Raw genomic sequence first — 18,076 nt, 5'->3', positions numbered from 1 at the left:
TCAGGGGCCGCTTTCCAGTTCACAAATTCTTTCACTTCCACTTGGGGTTTAAAAAATGATTTTCCAATGATTCTATTTTTTATTCCTAGGATCCTTAATTTGGCTTCTTAAAATAATGGATCTATGTTTAGTTCATATCTAATTGATGATTTTTTTTTTTTACTTCAAATAGAGAAGAGATACAGAAAATGAAATGAGCTTCCAACGTACACACGGAAAAGAATAAGAACATAGCAAAGGAGCGACATTTGAAGACAGGTGGCCAGAAATCCTCGAGGTTGGACAAAGAATCAGGAGCTCTGAGTTAATGAGCAGACCAAGTGCTAGGCAGGAAGTGTGTCGGTCACGATGACAGTTACAGTGCAGAAAGGAGGAAGAAAAGGCATTCCAAAAGAAGAGCAACGAGACTGCAATGCAGCGTCCTCAGCTGCGATGTGTGTGTGAGGACAAGGAGTGAGCAGCCTCGACGTGCCAGGAGGACTGTGGATATGGTCCTCGGAGTTCCCTGAAACTGCTGTTCAGGGGCAAGGGCAGAGGAGGTCCTCAGAGTTCAGAGAAGGGAACAAGCTTCCCCCCTGGAGATCATTAAGGAGAAAGCTGCTAGGGGACATAGTCCAGCCAGAAGATAAGTGACCGCAGGGGACAGAGCAGCCCGCTACAGACAATCCCAGGCAGAGGAATGGAGAAAAGGGTTGTGGCCAATCTATTGAACCCCTGACGAGAATTATTTATTTAAGAAAATTGAATCAAAATATAGGGTGAGAGCAGCGAGAGAAGGAGGTAAAGATGAAATAACTTGAGACTGAATTAGGAAAATAAAACATTGTCATATCAACAGCTTGTGTTTATTGTGGTTTAGGTAAGAGGTGCCCCCCAAAAGCTCATGGAAGAGACAGTGAGGCCGGTTCCCAGGTGAGATGACTGGGTCAGGAGAGCCTTGACCCGTCAGTGGTTGATCCCCCATAGGATGGACTGGGTGTGGCTGAGCGAGGTGGGTCCCTGGGGGTGGCTTTGGGGTTTCTATATGGGTGAGCTGAGCTCAGTCTCTGATTCCCCATCACCCTGGGAGCACTTCCCTCCGCCCCGCTCTCCGTCATGACATGCCCAAGCCCTGAGGAGCAGAGCCGGCCACCTGTGGGCGGAACCTCTGAAAAGGCGAGTCTCAAATAGGTGTTTCCTCCTTTAAAATGGCCCTTGTCAGGATTCTCAGTCACAGTCGTGAAAACACTGGGTAGAACCCTGTGTTGTAGTTGACTGAATACACGGGGAGAGGTAGTTCAATGGCTCCAAACCAGAGCCAGACAGGATCACTAAAACTGTATCCCCGCGGCCAGAGCCACGGCAGGGAGACAACATGAGCAAGTACTGGGTAGAGCAGGGTCAATGCGGCCAAATGACCTTCCAAAGCCTCTGGAGTCTGTGTTACCTACTTAGATAATGCACGAACCTTCTATGTGCCCCTGGAGGGAGAAATGCTGGAATCCAAGTAGCCGAGAAAGTTGACAATAATTAGAAAAAGATTCACTGAACCATACTTCATGGATCACAGAACCAATCAGGGTGTCAATAACCAAATATCTAAAACTGCTGGGATGAAGTGCCACTTGGCATTAGAACTCCTGAGACATAGCTAAAGCAGCCCTTAAAAGTAAACTCATAGCTCTTGATGCATTTTTAAAATAAGGCTATAAAGCCGACCAGTTAATTATTTGATTTCAGAACCTTCTAAAACAGAGTGATCCATTAGAGAGAAAAAGGAAATAATAAATAAGGGCAGAAATTAACAAACAAAAAGTCAGACAAACTGTAGACGATCCATAAAATCAAAGCTATTTCTTTGGAAACAAATGGAAAAAAAAATCGACTGAATAGGAAGGTCAAGGTCAAGGGAATAAAATAGGAAGTGCAGGAACAGGAGGAGTATAGAAAGGGTTCACAGACGCATCAGGAACGCTAGGCATCGAGAACGTCATCAGTAGCTGTTTCTGGTAGTAAAATTGAAAACTTACACAGCATTGTAAGCAAAACCAAATTTATAAAAATCATTCGGACGCCAGGTTCTGGTGATTTTTTCAAAGAGAATTTTACGAAAGCTTCAATGAACAGAGAATTGTTTCCCTTACACAGCTTGTACCTGAGAATAGATAAAACAAACAAAATATCTGACTCTGTTCGACACTTGCATGATTTGAGATCAAGATTGAACAAGGACACTGTGAGACTAGAAAATCCCAGACCAACCTCACCAATAATCTAGGTGCAAAAAGACAAAAAAAGGTAAACCCTATTTCTCAACGTAGTAACAAGTCCGGAGTCAAGCTTGTTTCTCCAGGTAGGTGACAGAGAACTGAGGGCACTGGGACTCTTGTTGATGAGGAGGATCTGCCTTTAGGAGGATACAGGTGGCAAGTCCTCTGCAGGATTCAGTGTCCAGCACATGTAAGAAGCCAAGCAGGACAACAGCCAGGAACCAGAATCCGCTGGAAAACCCGTAACATCAGAGTGAAACCCTTCACTTAATAAAAAGGAACCAAACTGGCAAAGATGAGCTTGGTGATGGGACATACATAATTTCTTCTCCTTACTGGATTCTACCTCTCGCCCTGTACAAAAGTAAACTCAAAATGGATCAAAGACCTTCATGTAAGACCTGACACTTTGAAATTGCTGGAAGAAAACAGGGGTAGCCTTTCAAGATGTAGGCACAGTAAACAATTTCCTGACTAGGACTCCAACAGCTCAGGATCTAAAAGCAAGAATTGACAAATGGAATCGCGTCAAATTAAAAAGCTTCTGCAGAGCCAGGGAGACAGTCCACAGAGTACAGAGAGAGCCTGCATGGGGAGGAAATCTCGCCAGCCCTTCGTCTGACAGAGGGTTGCTATCCAGAGGATACAAAGGATTCAAAAAGGCTGAAAAGAATGAGAGCGTGTAAGTGATCTGAGCGCCCATCTCAAAGGAGTACAAATGGCCAATAAATATAAATCAATCAATCAATCAATTAATCGTGTCCATCTACAACTAAAAAAAAATTTACAAAAGAGACACTTACACCCCCATGTCCATTGCAGCACAATTCACAATAGCCAAGATATGGAATCAGCCTAATGTCCATCAACAGATGGATGGCTTTAAAAAAATATGGTATGCCGAGCACAGTGACCCACACCTGTAATCCCAGAGGCTCAGGAGGCTGATGCAGGAGGATAGAAAGTTCAAAGCCAGCCTCAGCAACTTAGCGAGGCCCTAAGCAGCTCAGCAAGACCTTGTCTGTAAATAGAATTTTAAAAAGGGTTATGGATGCCACTCCATGGCTAGGCATACCTGGCATCAACTCCCAGTATCATATGTATATGTATATGATGGGAATTGAACGAATACACACACACACACACAGTCACACACACACTCACATTTATATATATATGGAAACCTGCTGTTTGGGTCCCCTCTCACCCTGCGAGAGTCTTGCTCCTATTTCTATTCCTAAATAAATCTTACTCCTTTAACTCTTGCAAAAAAAAAATGGTAAATGTACAAAATAGAGTATGATTCAGCCACAAAGAATGAAATCCTGTCATTTTTTCAGAAAAACGGATAGGACTGGAGGAAGTCATATTAAGAAAACTTAACCTGAAACAGACAAATATCACATATTTTCTCTCATATGTGGGGAAAACGACAGGAAAACAGAAGAGAGAGTCTTGGGGAAGAGCGAGGGGATGGGAGGGGGTGAGAGGGCTGGAGGGAGGGTCATATACAGCTGTGGAAGCCACTGATTTGTGCAATCAATATGGCTGAATAATTGTAAGAAAAATAAGTGTCTGTAAGGGAAAATGCTACTGTGTTTATTTATATTTAAAATCGGATTCACACTGAATCTAATTAAAACTGATTTGTATGGAGAGTTAAATCTTGGTAGAAAAATTGTGTGAGAATCGTCGGCTCTAGATATACTAAAGGTTATATTTTGAAATAAAATATCAGAAACTTATCCCAATGTTGTCACAGTGCCAGTAACAGTTGTACCACTAGGAAAATCCATCCTAAAATGAAAAATTATCAGACATCATTGTGAACTTCTGACTGATGGTGCTTTTTGTTTTATCAGCTAAAATTTTAAATTTAAATTTAAACAGTAGTTAAATTTGAAGAAAAGTGAGCCAGAAAAATCTTAGAATTGAGATCACGTATCTAATATGTTGTGTAAGATCATGACCAAATAGTATTCTGCAGTCTTCAGGGGTATGTCAGTATCAGGCATCATTATTACCCCAGTATGTCATATATGCAATGAAATATTTTTAAAAAGAAAAACTGAAGGATATTTGTTTTGTGAAGATGTTTTCTTAACTTATTTTTTTAAGTCAGACAAATTTAGTTATTTCATATAGAACAGCAATTTCTTATGCAAAGTATTTTATTATATGATCAAATTAAATTCACTATAATATATTGCATAATATATTAATGTTATTAAAATATTAATATATTGCATAATATCTTAAATGTGTTGCATATAGATAAGTGTTAAGTATTTATTTTATGTGTTCTAACAGATCATCATTTGTAGCAATATTGAAGGTCATTCCTAACCACAGATCTAATAACTGTTTATCATTGTGAAGTTCTTTATTTGCACTTTTTTGATACGTTTATGTACAACTTAATTGTTTTGCCTCTTTTATCCAAAGCAGAGTTGGGGCTTCAGCTTTGCCAGCTTCCTTTCACTTGGACTCCAACTGCACTAAACTAACGTAAAGCACTAACAGCCCGGCACCCAGCAGCCTGCAGTGGGGAGCAGGCCGGCTGTGGCAGACGGCAACCCGGGGACTGGGCTTGGATTGGCAGGAGGCTGAAAGGCAGGAAGGAGCTGGCTGCTGTGGCCAAGGCCCTGGGCAGGGTCTCCACCCGTGGGAAACTCCCTGGAGAGCACCCTTCTAGTCTGGGGGCAGAGCAGCGGGAATTGGGACCTGAGCTGTGGGTCCCCACCGGGGCCAGGGCTCTGTGTCCTCCGGCTCTGCAGAGTCCTGACGTGGTCCAGTAGGTGTGGCCAGTGGGGGCGTCCACTGCGCGGTGTGAGCCAGGGCTCCCTGGTCTCCTGGGCTGCTCTCTGCACGCAGCGGGGACTCCAAGCCTGTGGTTCTGACGGCGGCCAGCACCACCCCGGCTCCACTCTCGGCTCTCGCCTCCTATCCAATGGCCCTCTCCTCTTGTCCAAATCCTACCCACCCTGGGCCAGCGTGTGTCCTGTGCTGGCAGTGCCAGGAGCCTCTGCTCATCCCTGAGAGCCACCTGGGCCCGCCCTCATCCCTGCCGGGGCTTCCCTTGGCTGACGGTGGAGACAGCCCAGCGACAGCCACCCCTGATGGGAGAGTGAGGGCAGAGGCCACGTCCCGACCCACTTCTGGGGTCTTCAAACCCCACCTACAAAGTGGAGCCAAGTGTCCAAACCTCAGGCCACTTGCCTGTGACAGTGCGGAGCACTGAGTAGCCTCTCCATTAACAGCCGGCTCGTCTCTGGTGTGCTTTAATGGCCTCCGGTCTTCTGCGCACAGACGTGGAGCGGGGCAGGACTGTGCTCACCTCCTTCCATGCCCACCATGTGCACAACAGGGGCTGGTAGTGTGAACCGCATCACCACGCCCCGTGAGCTCCAATGACTGGATACCTGAGTGGATCCCACAGCCTCCACCAATGCCCTTGATGGGGAGGCAGAAGGGCCCGTGTCTAGGCCAAGCTGGGCCAGCTGGGGTGCTCCAGAAATGACTCCATCCATCACTGACTCCAAGAGCTGCGTTCTGGATGCTGGCTCGTCTCTGCGGGATGGAAGCCCTGTGCCCGCAGCCACATCAAAGGAGGCCCCAAAGATCCCGCAGAAGAAAGCAGCCTGACTGGAGGCAGCACTTACGGTGTCAGAGGTGGCTGACCTGACCTCGTTTGGGCTACCAGTCTGCACATCTGCTCTACATGGAGGTGGGTGCCCAGGGCGGCTGACATCCAGACACTCAGCTTGTGTGGTGAAGGGGGAAATCTCAGCAATTGCCGGGGTCGAAGCCCCCAGGGAGCCCTGCAGCGTGGGCCTGGCTGACTTTGATGTCTGTTTTCTCTCAGGGCAGTGTGGACAGAGATCGGCCACTCAGGACCTGGACTTCAGGTCCCTCGTTAGCTGAAATGCCCTGAAAGGGCCTTTTGTGTCAACTGCTGGGGATTTTTAAAGTCCCAGGTCCTTTCCTGACTCCGGGGACAGATGGGATCGATGGGCCACTGCTGTGGCCTCAAGCAGGACGCAGCTGGCCCAGGGTCCTGCACAGGCCAGAGGCAGGGCCACAAAGATGAGGACTTGTGGCCCTGCCTGCCCTAGAAGCAGCCCAGCAGCCTCTGTCCACCGTCTCTATTCGGGGTTCTGTTTGGAGCTTGCGTGTCCCTCTGAGTCCTATGAGGGGGAAGGAAGCCAGGGCTCAGCACCCCCCCAGGGAGATGGACTTGTGCAGCCCGCAGCCCTGGGTGACGAGGCAGTCCTTAGTGCCAGAGACTGGGCAGTGGCTCCACTGAGCCACCTCGGATGGGCCGTGCCCAGGGGGACGACACTTCTGCAGCTCCTGATGTCCAAGGCCAGGAGAGGACAAGGGCCCCAACTCTGCCATTCCCTTCTATCCTGACCCCAGCGATGGCAGGGCGAGACCCAGGCCCTGCTCAGGGCACAACTTCCGGGCCACCCTCCTGGGGACGCGCCCTCACTGAGGCTCCTGGAAGCAGTGTTCCACCAGCTCTCTGGGTGTCCTCGTGCCCCGAGATGGCCTGCCGTCAACCCCTACAGCCCGCTGGAGCTCCCCTCCTCTTTCCTCCATGCCCACCCCAGCCCCTTCCCCCACCCTGCCCTCTCTGGACGCTCTGAGGACCTCAGGTCCCACCCCGAGCCTGCCCCCGGCAGCCCTCTCTGCCGCTCACCCCGGGAAGGCCCGGCTGGCGGACTGCTGCAGCCTCTGCTGGCCCCACTCCGGCAGGGCTCATCCTGGACCCCAGCATGGACAGGTGTGGGCTGCAGGGCCAGGAGGGACCTGGGTGTGCTGCCCTGCCAGGTCCTCCTCTGTATCCAGGCCCAGGGAGGACTGGGAGTGGAGAGGAGTTGGACGGGCACAGGGATCGGGCAGAGCTTGCACTTTTTCCTTCCCCTCCCACGTCTGGTGAGACAGGAAAGGGCTTGTTGTCCCTTGCTGAGGGGGACAAGATGGGGAGCAGCTGACAGCAGGTGCCTGAGAAGGGAGATGAGCTTGACCGCCCCAGGTCGCTGCCCTGTGACCTCACCTGGCTGCCCTTGGTGACCCTGACTTTCAAGCCACAGATCCTGGCAGTCCCGCCCCCCACCCCAAGCACCTGCCCCAGAGCAGAGGAGACCAAGACCTGGACGTGGGTTTTGTGAACATTCCCTGGGAACTTAGGGGTGCCACGCCCAGTCACCACAGGTACACAGTCAGGGACAGAAAGAGCAGTCCTTGCCCCTCAGTGGCTAGGTGAGCCCTGTGTCCTAGGCCACCCCGAGGCAGCTCCCACCCCTCCCAGTGCACCCAGCCCCAGCCCCGCCTGCCCCCAGGCACTGCCCCTGCTCACTGAAGGCTCCTTGTCACTGGGCTGTTTGTTTAAAGGCACAGAACCCCTGATCACCACCAGCAACATCTCAGGTCTGCATGGCCCTCTGGGGACCAGTCTGAGTGTCCTTTCACTGTTTGGCTGCTTTTTATTGGCTGTGGGGCTGTTGGAAAGACAATGAGGACGACTTATCACGCCCAGAGGAAGCCTGCCATCAGCAGTGAACGGCTGTCACCAGAGGGGAGGGGACGTTGGGTGGGAAAGACACCGTGAAAGCAGGAAAGGGAAACTGTGAGGAAAACGGTCTCTGCACTCTGTGGCAGGGACGGAGAGGCCCAGAGCAGAGTTCCCCAGCAGAGTCCCCCCATGAAGGTCCTGAAGAAGCCACCATCAACCACAGGCGGCCACATACCTACCTATTGGATGCTCCGCAGGACACTGAGAGGCTGTGAAGCTGTGGCCAGCAGCAGTGCAGCACCAGTCTGGGTCCACGGGGTGCTGACCTGCAGACAGGGGTGCAGACGCCTGGCCGGCACGTGCCTTCCCAGCACAAGACAGCACTGGGTGTAGACGCTCGTTCCTGAGCTGGGCACCCCAAGGACCCCAGGGCTTGGAGGACAGATGCCAGCCAGCAGGTTTCCAAAATAGCCCATAACACAGGGTTGGGCTGCAACAGCGGGAGGAAGGAGGGAATTAAAAACCATCAATCACAGAAATCAACCCCAAATGGATCAGGGGTCGAGGTGTGCAATGTAAAACTACAGAATTCCCCGCAGATAACAGGAGGAGACCCAGGTGACTTGGGTCTGGTGGTAACTTTTTAAACAGCAATATCAAAGGTACGATCCATGGAAGAGAGAACCGATAAGCTGACTTCATCAAGATTAAAAACCTGTGCAAGATTAAAAACATGTCAAAAAACGAGAAAACCATCTATAGACCGGGAGAAAATGTTTGCAAAAAAATGCATCTGATAAAAGACCGTTACCCACGTCGTGCCCAGGACTCTAATTCAGCAGTAAGAAAATGAGGAGAGAACAAGAAAACCTCACAACGCCTCGCCAGACATGCAGGGCACCAGGGAAGTGCCGATGCGATGCCAGCACAGCCCCATCAGGGCGACCAGATCCAAGACACCGCCGCTCCAGGGCCAGCGAGGATGTGGAGCTGCAGGACCCTCACGCACTGCAGCAGAGAGTGGGAAAGGGGCGGACCCTTGCGTCAGCAGGTACCAATCACAAGGCCAGGAGCAGGGCCTGGGAGGCTCACCCTCTGCTCAGCTCAGGCTGGGCCAGTGGACCTGGGTTCCTGGGTCATAGCTGAGCCCAGCTACACAGACCCTGTGCCCAGGCCTGCGGGAGGGGATTGAGAACCCACTGAGGGATGAGAACCCTCCCAAGGGCGTACGTGGTCTGTGAGTGAACAGCTGCAGCAGTGATCTGTACCCGGGAGCCCCTTTCAGCCTCTGTGCTTGGGGTGTGGAGACGGTGGCTGGACATCTCACCAGGGAGCTCCCGTCGGTAGCACCACTAAAGACCGTCACTGGGTCTAGACGTTGGGCAGCGTATCATCAGCGTTTGTTGCTATAACTAAATACTTGAGGCGGGCGGCTGATAAAAGGAGATTGTTCAGCTCACAGTTTGGGAGGTTCAAATGGGATTCCTGCGTGGGCCCAGCTCTGGGAGGGCCTTCTTGGCTGTGCCACCTCTCGGCAATGGCAATGGCAATGGCGGAGCCATCACATCTGGAAATGGGAGGCCTGGGAGGCTGGGTAGGGCCAGGCACAGGCTTCTACCAGTAACCTGGTCTCGCAAGAGTCGGGCACACCACAGCGACCTGAGGACCCCCCACCAGTTCCACATCCACCCGGGGGGCCACCCCATCCAACCCCAGCAGGCAGGTTTCACAGGTGACGATACGGGAAGAGCAGACCAGGAGAACAGCAGTGGGCACGGTGTGAGGGCCGCTACGGCCCCTCAGCATGTGCAGCCCTGACCCCACGCAGGGGTAAAGCAGGTGGGGCTCTGGGGGTGGCTCACGAGTCTCACAGGAGGGCTCGGCACCCTGATAAAAGAGGCCCGAGAGACCCTCGTCCTTGTACCATGTGAGGAGGCAGCGGGAGCCGGAGGAAGAAGAAAGGGGGCCGCTTGCATGTGGGGTGGACGCGGAGGGCCCCGTGGGGAAAGCCAGGAGGTGTCGGAGGGGAAAGAGGGAGCCCTGGGGTGCAGGGCCCCTGCACAGGCCACACGGTGTCCAGAGTCAAGACTGGGTGCCAGGGCAGGGGAGCCAAGGCAGCTGGACTGGGGGAAGTGGTCACCCTGCTGCTGAGCTGCCCTCTGGAAAGCAGGACCACCTCATTGTGCTTTGGGTCTTCAACCCTCTCGGCTAATGGACTGACGACGGCTGTGCACGGTTGGCAACGAGAGGCCTGGCTCTCGGGAGCTGAGGTGGCTCCCTGTCTCCGTGGGACCTGGGTTCTCGAATCTTTCACGGGAGTAGAAGATGCCGGCCCGAGACGTTCCGAGGCATCCCCCACCGTGAGCCTCCTCTGCGGGTCCGTGGAGCACCCACCCTCGGTCTCTGTTGTCCTGATGAAAGCAGGGCTTGCCTTGCCCCAGGCCCCGGGGCCAGCGCAGGGCAGGTGGCAGGCAGCCCGCAGCCCCCACCCCTGCACCCGGGCTCCTGGCGCTCCCTCCTTCCCTGTGCAGCGGCGGATGATACTTGACTAGTTGCCAAACATTCTATTTTGGTCTCTGAGCTCATGTGACTGAGCTGTGACAAGGAGGCCGTCTTTCACACCAGCCGAGTCACGGGTAAGGCTCTGATGTGGGTATTTTTGGTGTGGGTCAGAACTGTGCTGTTTCTAAATGTTCTCTTTCTCCTCCCCTAAAACCAGCAGGAGGCCCGGAGGGGAGGCAGCTGAACTTCGGAAAGGGGGTCACAGAGGAGCCTGAGGAAGGGTCTGGGGGCCCCCTGCAGGGTCGGGGCATCCCGGCTTCCCTCCAGCCCTCCTCCAACACGGGCTCCCCACACACTGACTTTGTGAGCTAAGCGTTCCTCATGCCGCAGTCCCTGGTCTTCTAAGTGACATTGATTGAGAAACCTGAATGGGCAAGGGTGTTTATGAAGGACACTCAGCACTGACCGGGCACTGAGGTTGGGGCTTGCATATTGAGGAGGAGCATCCTGGATAATTAACCTCTGAGGCCTGGGGACCCCAAAATAGTCGGCAGGGAGGCCTCCAGGAAGAGCAGCGGAGTCAATGTGGTCAATTATTTGTCATTTACAATTTAAATAAACCCCCGTGATCCCATTAACATCTCAGTCAGAATCCGGTAAGACGCTGTGTGAGGTGTGAGGTGTGCAGTTGTTTTTCTGGGACCAGGCCAGCTCCTTCCTGGACTTCACCCGGAAGGACTGGGAGGACTGGGGCTTCTCAGCTGTGGGCTGTGTCCGGAGTGGACTGGACCCGGGAAAGGAATCCAGGAAGTGAGGGTGGAGCGGAGGGTGCCAGGGGGTGCAGACAGGGTGGAGGCGGCTCAGGGGGGCAGCTGCAGGGCAGGTGGGGCAGCAGGTGAGGAGGAGGGTGTTAGAGGACCCCCCTCCCCCCAGCCGGCCAAGCACAGGCCCCAGCAGGAGCGCATAGGACTCTCCTTTTACCACAGTCCAACCTCCACCTTCTGTCACCTGCCTGGAGTAAGGTGATGAGCCCTGAAGGTGCACTTTGGGCAGGGCGTGGTGAGAGAGGAGTGGCCCCTCATGGGCCACTGAGCGGCTTGGGCTGTCCAGGGAAAACTTTCTGAAAAGTCTCATGTGCTTTTTTTTCATTTTTTTTTCAGTATTATTTTCAAAGGACCAGCTGGCAGTTGACATCTATTGAAAGGAGAAAAGATGATTACCAAATCAAAGTGGGATGCCAGCCATGTGCTATGGGGACCGGAAGAAGAAATCGGAGCCTTTCCACCTCTGTGAGTTGGGATTCCACCCCTCTTTGTGTGTGCATATGGGCGTGTGCATCCGTGTGTGTACGTGTGGGTGTGTGCGTGTGCTCTGGGGACCCACAGCCTCAGGGGTCGAGGAAGGCCTGTTCACACAGAGAGGCTGCTGAGAGGGGCCGCCTCATGGACCCCCTGGGTGGTTTGCACCCCGAGAGGAAAGCCCTGGACAGCGTTTGTGAGCGCTGATGGGGCCGCCCACTGTGCCTCCTGCCCCACCGCCTCTTGGCTGAGCATGTGAGGTCTCAGCTCCATCTGTGGCATCTCCTGACCTCGCATCCAGCTTAGTAGCAGCCTGTGCTCCAGGCAGACCTTCACCCAGCCCGACCTCAAGAGCTTGATAAGCTCTCCATTATTGGACTTCCGGAGGAGCTCTCTTCTGGTGGAGAGGGAAGAGAGAGGGTTACCCCACACAGGGGCCTCTGCTCCCCAACACCTGGGCTGTATTTTTCCCAGGAGGACTGTGGGACCAGAAGACACCCCTTCAAGTCCACCAAGAGTTGGCAAGAAAGACCCTTGATCACCAAGGGACATAGGGGACTCCTCTCCAGGCTCCCCTGGCCTTCCATCAGGAGTCTGACCTCTTTGTCAGGAGTCAGGACTTTTCCAAAGCCTTGCTCTCGTTCTCCATGGTGAGATTCAGAGATGGCCCAGTAGCTTGGTGCTGACACCTAGGTGTTCCCAGGAGAGTCCTTCCCGGCCTGCCTCCGGGTCACATAGCATGGGGCCAGCTCTGATGATGCTGGATCTTCCACCTGGGGATGCCCTTGGGTAGCTGGAGATGACCGTGGACTCCCTGGATGGCTACCCAGGAGGGCTACCCCATGCACACTCACAGAATTCTGCAGCTAAGTCAGTGTCACCATTGGGCCATCCAGGGCTGGGCTGCCCAGTGGAACTTCCTGTGGTGTGGAACCACCTAGGTGGCCACTGTCCAACATGGCGGCACCAGCCACACATGGTTGTGAACACTTGAAGTACAGCCAGTGCAGGTGACCAAAGGCACCCCGAGAAGTCCACTTGGGGAGTCACAGCACATCTGTTAGGACCACAGCATCACGGAGCCTTGTGGCTCCTGGGTGCAGGACACACCCTCTTGTGAGGATTTGTTAGACAACCACCCCCCAGAGAGGGCCAAGCACAGGCCCCAGCAGGAGCGCTGGCGACTCTCCTCTTTCCACAGTCTGTCACCTGCCTGGAGTGAGGTGCTGAGCCCCCTGAAGGCACACTTCGGGAAGAAGGTGGTGAGAGAGGAGTGGCCCTCATGGGCCCACGGGGAGCCCTCGGCTCTAGCTGACCACACAGCTGGAAAGGGGTGGGCTTGGGGGCAGCAGGTGTATCATGGAATGTTCTGGACGAGCTTTGGTCATGGGGAGAAGAAGGCCAGAAGGAGAAAGCAGTCAGGGCGGGTCCCAGGCTGGGGCAGCTGGCACTGGGAGGTGATGGGGAAGGCCACCACCCTCTCCTCCTCCTCCCAGGCACCCACCTGCAGCCCCAGAGCCACCAGATCACGTGGCCTTTCCAGCGTCGGCAGGGGATGGCCTCTTCTGAAGCCAGTCGACTGCCCAGCCTTGCTGTTGGCACTGAGTTCCAGGCTGTACCGGTGACCTTCCCAGCCCAGGTGCAAAGCCATGACCAGCTGGTGGCTCCAGGTGGCCTGCTAGTGGCTGGGCAGGAGGGGCTTCTAGCTGGGGGAGCGAGGAAGCCAAAGCCAACCCCAGCCTTCTCAGAGGCAGGTCCACTTGGAGAGGCCAGGAGTGGCCCCCAGCCCCAGTGAAGGGGAGCACCGCAGCCTGGAGCAGGTGGCTTGTGGGCAGCTTGACTCGCATGGTCAACACAGAAAGCCCACGGGGACAAGGACACCAAGGCCCAGGAGGCTCAAGGGAAGGTGGGGCTCACAGCCTCACTCCTGGGACAGAGGATCCAGGCTCTGACCAGGCTCCAGCCCACACAGCCAGTGACCCAGGCGAGTCCCTAACCTCACCGTGCCTCAGTTTCCATGGCTGTAAATTGCTCAAGCCTGGGCCTCATCAGACCCTGGGGATGGCCCTCCTGGGCCGGACCAGCCTTCCCGGGTCAGTCTAAGCACAGGCGCTCAGGCAGCTGCTCCACAGCACAGCAGGGAAGATCCACTGCCCAAGGGCCTTGACCCAGAGGGGGCTGTCCCTCCTCTCTCCCCAAGGGCAGGGTCGAGGCCAAGGGGCTGGGCACGGGGCTTCCAGCCTCCTGTTTGAGGTCACCAGCTGAGTCAGTGGGTGTTCACCAACTTCATCTGGACCCCAGGTGACATCCTTGTTCAGAGAAGAAAAGCCAGGAGCCATGAGGGAGGGGGGACCCCCCTCCAGGCCAGAACCCCGGTGCTCTCAGGGGACAAAGCCAAAACACATCCAGGAGAGCCCTGCCTGCCAACCAGAAGGCCCAGGGGACTGTCCACGGGAGTCCTGACTTCTCTGAGTGGAAGGGGGTTCTCCCTACAGGGGCGTGGGGCAAAGTGCCTGCTGTCCCCTCCCACTGCGTGTTCAAGTCCTGGGGCCTGGTGACCAGGGCGAGCCATCACGTCAGTTGGAGTTCTTCCTGGGATCTGGCCTGTGGTAGGGACTGAGCTGCATTCCCCCAAAGTCCACCATTGACGTCCTCGCCCGCCCTTGCCGCCTCCGAATGTTCCTCTGTTTGGAAATAGGGTCCTCACAGATGTCACTGACCAGGACAAGGTCACAGAGGAGTGATGCAGACTTCCTTCCTCAAAGGCTCACGGAACACAGCCCGTCACCCAGGAGAAGCCGGGGGAAGACCAAGGCAAAGCCAGGCTGCTTGTCCCTCCAGCCAGGCATCCTGGGGACTGCAGCCAACCACCAGAAGCTGGGAGAGAAGCTGGGAGAGAAGCCGGGACGCGCTCTCCTCCCACCGAGGGAACGCGCCCTGCCGACACCTCCGCTCACACCCCTGCCCTCCATATGGTGAGAGCAGACGCTGCCTGTGAGCCACCATCTGGCATGGAGCAGGCACAGCTTCCTGCAGCTCAGGCAGAGCCAAAGCTCCAGGGCCCGGGGGCCGCCAGGGACAGTTGTGCAGCTCAAGCTGGAGCACTGAGCAGCCAGCTGTGCTGAGGGGGAGCCCGGGCACCCTGGTGGCCCCCAAATCCTGTCCCCTTCCCCACAGCTCCAGGGACCAGCCCTGCCCTCCCCTGGACTCCCTCATGTCCGGCCAGCTCCCTTCTCCATCTGCTGGGCGTGGGCACCCTCTGAGGGTGGAAGTGGCAGGGGACAGCAGGAGTTCACTGTGGGAGCGTTTTGATGAGGCTCGTCTTCAGCAGTGGACTCCTGAAGGCCAGGGCAGGCTCCCAGAGCTGAGCACTTTCCCGGGGTTTCTGGCCCCAGGCAGCCCCCGAGACGTCCACCAGGGCAGACACACTGCCATGTCCTGTCCCCAGGCCACTCCCGTTTCCTCCTGGGCAGAAGCTCTGCAGCTAGGGCACAGGACTGCACCCCGGTGGAATGGACGTGGACCCAGGTCTGCCTGGGAACACCACAGGTGGCCTCTGTCCCTGGATGGTGACATTCCTGCTGTGCAGTTGGTGGAAGAAGGAAAATGGGAGCCTGCGGGCCTTAGACCACACGATGGTGATGCTGAAACGGCAGACCCTGGACCCGGCCTTGACTGCTGGCTCCTGGGACGTGACGCGCCTGTCCTGGGTGCTCCCCCAGTGGGTCTCCTGAGGAGTGAGAGCCTCCCAGCCTCCAGGTGCACAAAGGGGACAGGCCTGCCCTGAGGGAGCTGCTGGGACGCTCTCCATGGTCCTGACCTACGGGCAAGGGAGAGCCCACAGCAGACCCTAAGGAGGGGCAGGAGGAAAACAGGAAGTCACCTCCCTCGTCACCCCGAGTCCTGTTCTGCAGCTCCCCACCCCAAGCCTGGCCCGGCAGTTCTGGGGAACCTGGCCCCCGGGGTGCAGAGCCCACCACTCCACCTCGCAACCCTGGAGTGAGTCTGTTAGAACTCTCAGCCACGCAGAAGTGACACTGAGGTGGTGACCGTGCCTGCTACGTCATCTTTCTTGGTCACCTAGGAACAGCCTGAGCCCTGGCTTCCCCCTCTGGCTGGGGAGGCTCCTGGTCTTCCATGGTGGGGAGATGGACCACAGTGCTGCCCAGCAGGGACACCTCAGGGGTCCAGCTCTTGGTGCCAGCAGGACCTGGGAGTCCCCTGAAGGGTGGGAGGTTTTCAGAAGACACACACCCGCTCCTTCACCCCTGTAGGGATGCCCCGGCAAACACGGCAGAGTGGGTGGCTTAGGTGACAGAAGGTATTGTCCCATGGCTCTGGAGACAAGGATTCCAAGACAAAGGGCCAGCAGGCAACAGCTCTAGGGATCGTCTGACCCAGGCCCCTCCCCATCTCCTGGTGGTGACTGGTGATTTGATAGCAGAACCCTCACCCCCACCTCTGCCCTTGGCTTCACACAGCCTGGTCCCTGCATGGGTCTGGGTCCAAATTCCCCTTTTCATAAGGACAGTCACATGGGATGATGGCCCACCCTGATGACTTCAATTCAGCTTGACTTCCTCTCCAGGGAAGGTTATGGGGGGTCAGGAACAACCTGTCTTACTGGGGACACCCTCCCACCCACCCCCAACTTAGGAACAAGTGGATGGTTTGGCAGGAAAATACGAGTCAGAGAGAAAGAACAGAACGGGAGCCCTGGCAGCTGGGGGGGTCCACCAGGATCCTGACTTAGAGCCACAGCCAAGGTGGGGCCCGAGTTGAACAAGCCCCCAGGCCCCCGGGTAACCCACAGCCTGATGGCCTCACTGGTGGTCAGGCAGGTGCAGGGACAGCAGCCACCCGGCCCTCGGAGAATCCCTGACCCTGGGGCTCCTGCTGGCAGCCCTCAAGACCCACCTGCCCCTCCTCCATTCGCTCCTACCCCCAGCCCCCAGCCGCCCAGCAAGGCCGGGACAGGGAGGGGCGCCTCAGCTCAGAGAGGAGCCTGGTCCCCCCGCCCCCCACACATCTGAGCACAGCACCATAAATTGGGAGCCTATGACAGATGGGTAAAGCTGTGCAGCTCAAAATAAATGACACCATAATGTCTGTTCAGAGACTGAGTGACAGAAACGTGCTCTCAAGTCCCCCGCGGGGCCCTGCCTCCTGCCCACTGGCCTTGACCCCCACCTACCGACCAGTGTGCCTGAGTAGGCACCTGCTGAATACTGTTGGACGACACAGGCAGATCAGAGGCCAGTCTGGCCTTGAAATTAAACATTCTTTTCTTATGTTTCATAATTAAAACGTTTTTGGTTTTATGAACCTGAGTATGAATGGTAACAAGTGTGTGAATAAATTTTTTAAAATGAATTCTGTGAAGAGGCATCTCAAGGGACTGAGGCCAGCTGCACAGTCTGAGGGAAGAGTCCTCCGTGGCCACCTCGCTTCACAGGCCAGCTACAAAGCAGGGGTCCCTGGGCACCCTCACTGCAGACCCCTGGCTAAAGATGTGAAAGTGTCCCCAAAAGTACTATCACGTAACTCCCCAGAACACTCAAAGCACAGGACAGCAACGCCTGCATTTAGGGTTTTGTGACAGCAAGAAATACCGTCTAGAAGCACTTGGGGGAGAGGTGGTGGAGAGGGAGGGTGGGAGAGTGCCCAGTGCGAAGCCCTGTGTCCCCCGGCCTTCTCGCCCCAGTTCCAAGGTGTGACCCTCCACACCAGTGCCACCCATCGGGGAAGCCTGCCTGAGCATCACAGAGTTCCCGAGCACTCAATGGGCTGGTCACCAGCCACGTGGCCACTCTGACTCCTGCCGTTCCCCTCCAGGAAGTCAGCTGAAGCCCCTGTCCCCTACCCCCAGCCTCCATCCTGGTCTTTCTGGCCTGACCAGTGGACTTCCTGAGTCTTGTCATCAGCATGGAGTAGCCAGGGGCCTGCCACAGGTCAGGCTATCAGCACAGGACATGACAAGGGGCCGAGGCCACTTCCTAGGACTAGGACAACGGGCAGACCTGTGTTCAGGTGGGTCGCAGTCTTCGCGACACTGTGACCTCTACTTGCGATCCCCGTGTGAAGGGTGCGTGTGTTCTGGACACCTAAGGAGACGCGTGGGAGAATTTGTGGCAGAGTTATTGGACATAATGGAGGTGTGGACATGGGTGACCACACACGGCTGCCCGAGACATTCTGTCTCCAACAGTCTCCTTCGACAGAGAGCTACCCCCGCAGCGTCGGTCCTCTCAGTCCCGGTGAGTGGCAGCCGCAGGCTGCAGGGAGGGGCGAGCCTCGTGACGACCCCTTCCCTTCAGAATCCAGGGTCGGTTATCAAACATTGCTCCCGATGACAGCTCCTCCTCCCCAGCCTTGTGCAGGAACCTGAAGACTCTCAAATCCATTTTTAAATATTCAAAAGGCGCTGTCATCTACCTAAGTAGATGGGCTGAAGCGCCAGGAGCCGTTGCTGAACAATCAAAACTCGCTCAGCGGGGGTTACAGGTTGA

The 18,076-nt window shown here is 55.3% G+C and overlaps 2 long non-coding RNA genes across 3 annotated transcripts; one reads left to right on the top strand and one right to left on the bottom strand.

Annotated features, from left to right (window-relative positions):
- Positions 1 to 4,537: 4,537 nt before the first annotated feature.
- LOC144372128 (uncharacterized) lies at positions 4,538 to 7,776 on the bottom strand. The gene is made up of 2 exons (XR_013432186.1): positions 7,612 to 7,776; positions 4,538 to 6,436 (listed from the first exon to the last, which is right to left on the bottom strand). It is a non-coding gene; the product is annotated as an uncharacterized LOC144372128 (long non-coding RNA).
- A 2,936-nt stretch (positions 7,777 to 10,712) lies between these two features.
- Positions 10,713 to 16,940, top strand: LOC144372127 (uncharacterized). 2 transcript variants are annotated; one of them, XR_013432184.1, is made up of 4 exons: positions 10,713 to 11,079; positions 11,430 to 11,558; positions 13,064 to 13,206; positions 14,266 to 16,940. It is a non-coding gene; the product is annotated as an uncharacterized LOC144372127 (long non-coding RNA). The 2 variants fall into 2 exon arrangements; XR_013432185.1 differs by lacking the exon at positions 13,064 to 13,206.
- Positions 16,941 to 18,076: the final 1,136 nt, after the last annotated feature.

The sequence above is a fragment of the Ictidomys tridecemlineatus genome, chromosome Y (assembly GCF_052094955.1).
Source record: "Ictidomys tridecemlineatus isolate mIctTri1 chromosome Y, mIctTri1.hap1, whole genome shotgun sequence".
Lineage (NCBI taxonomy): Eukaryota > Metazoa > Chordata > Mammalia > Rodentia > Sciuridae > Ictidomys > Ictidomys tridecemlineatus.
The sequence above is the reverse complement of the archived record's forward strand: the minus strand, read 5'-3'. Positions and strand labels throughout refer to the sequence as shown.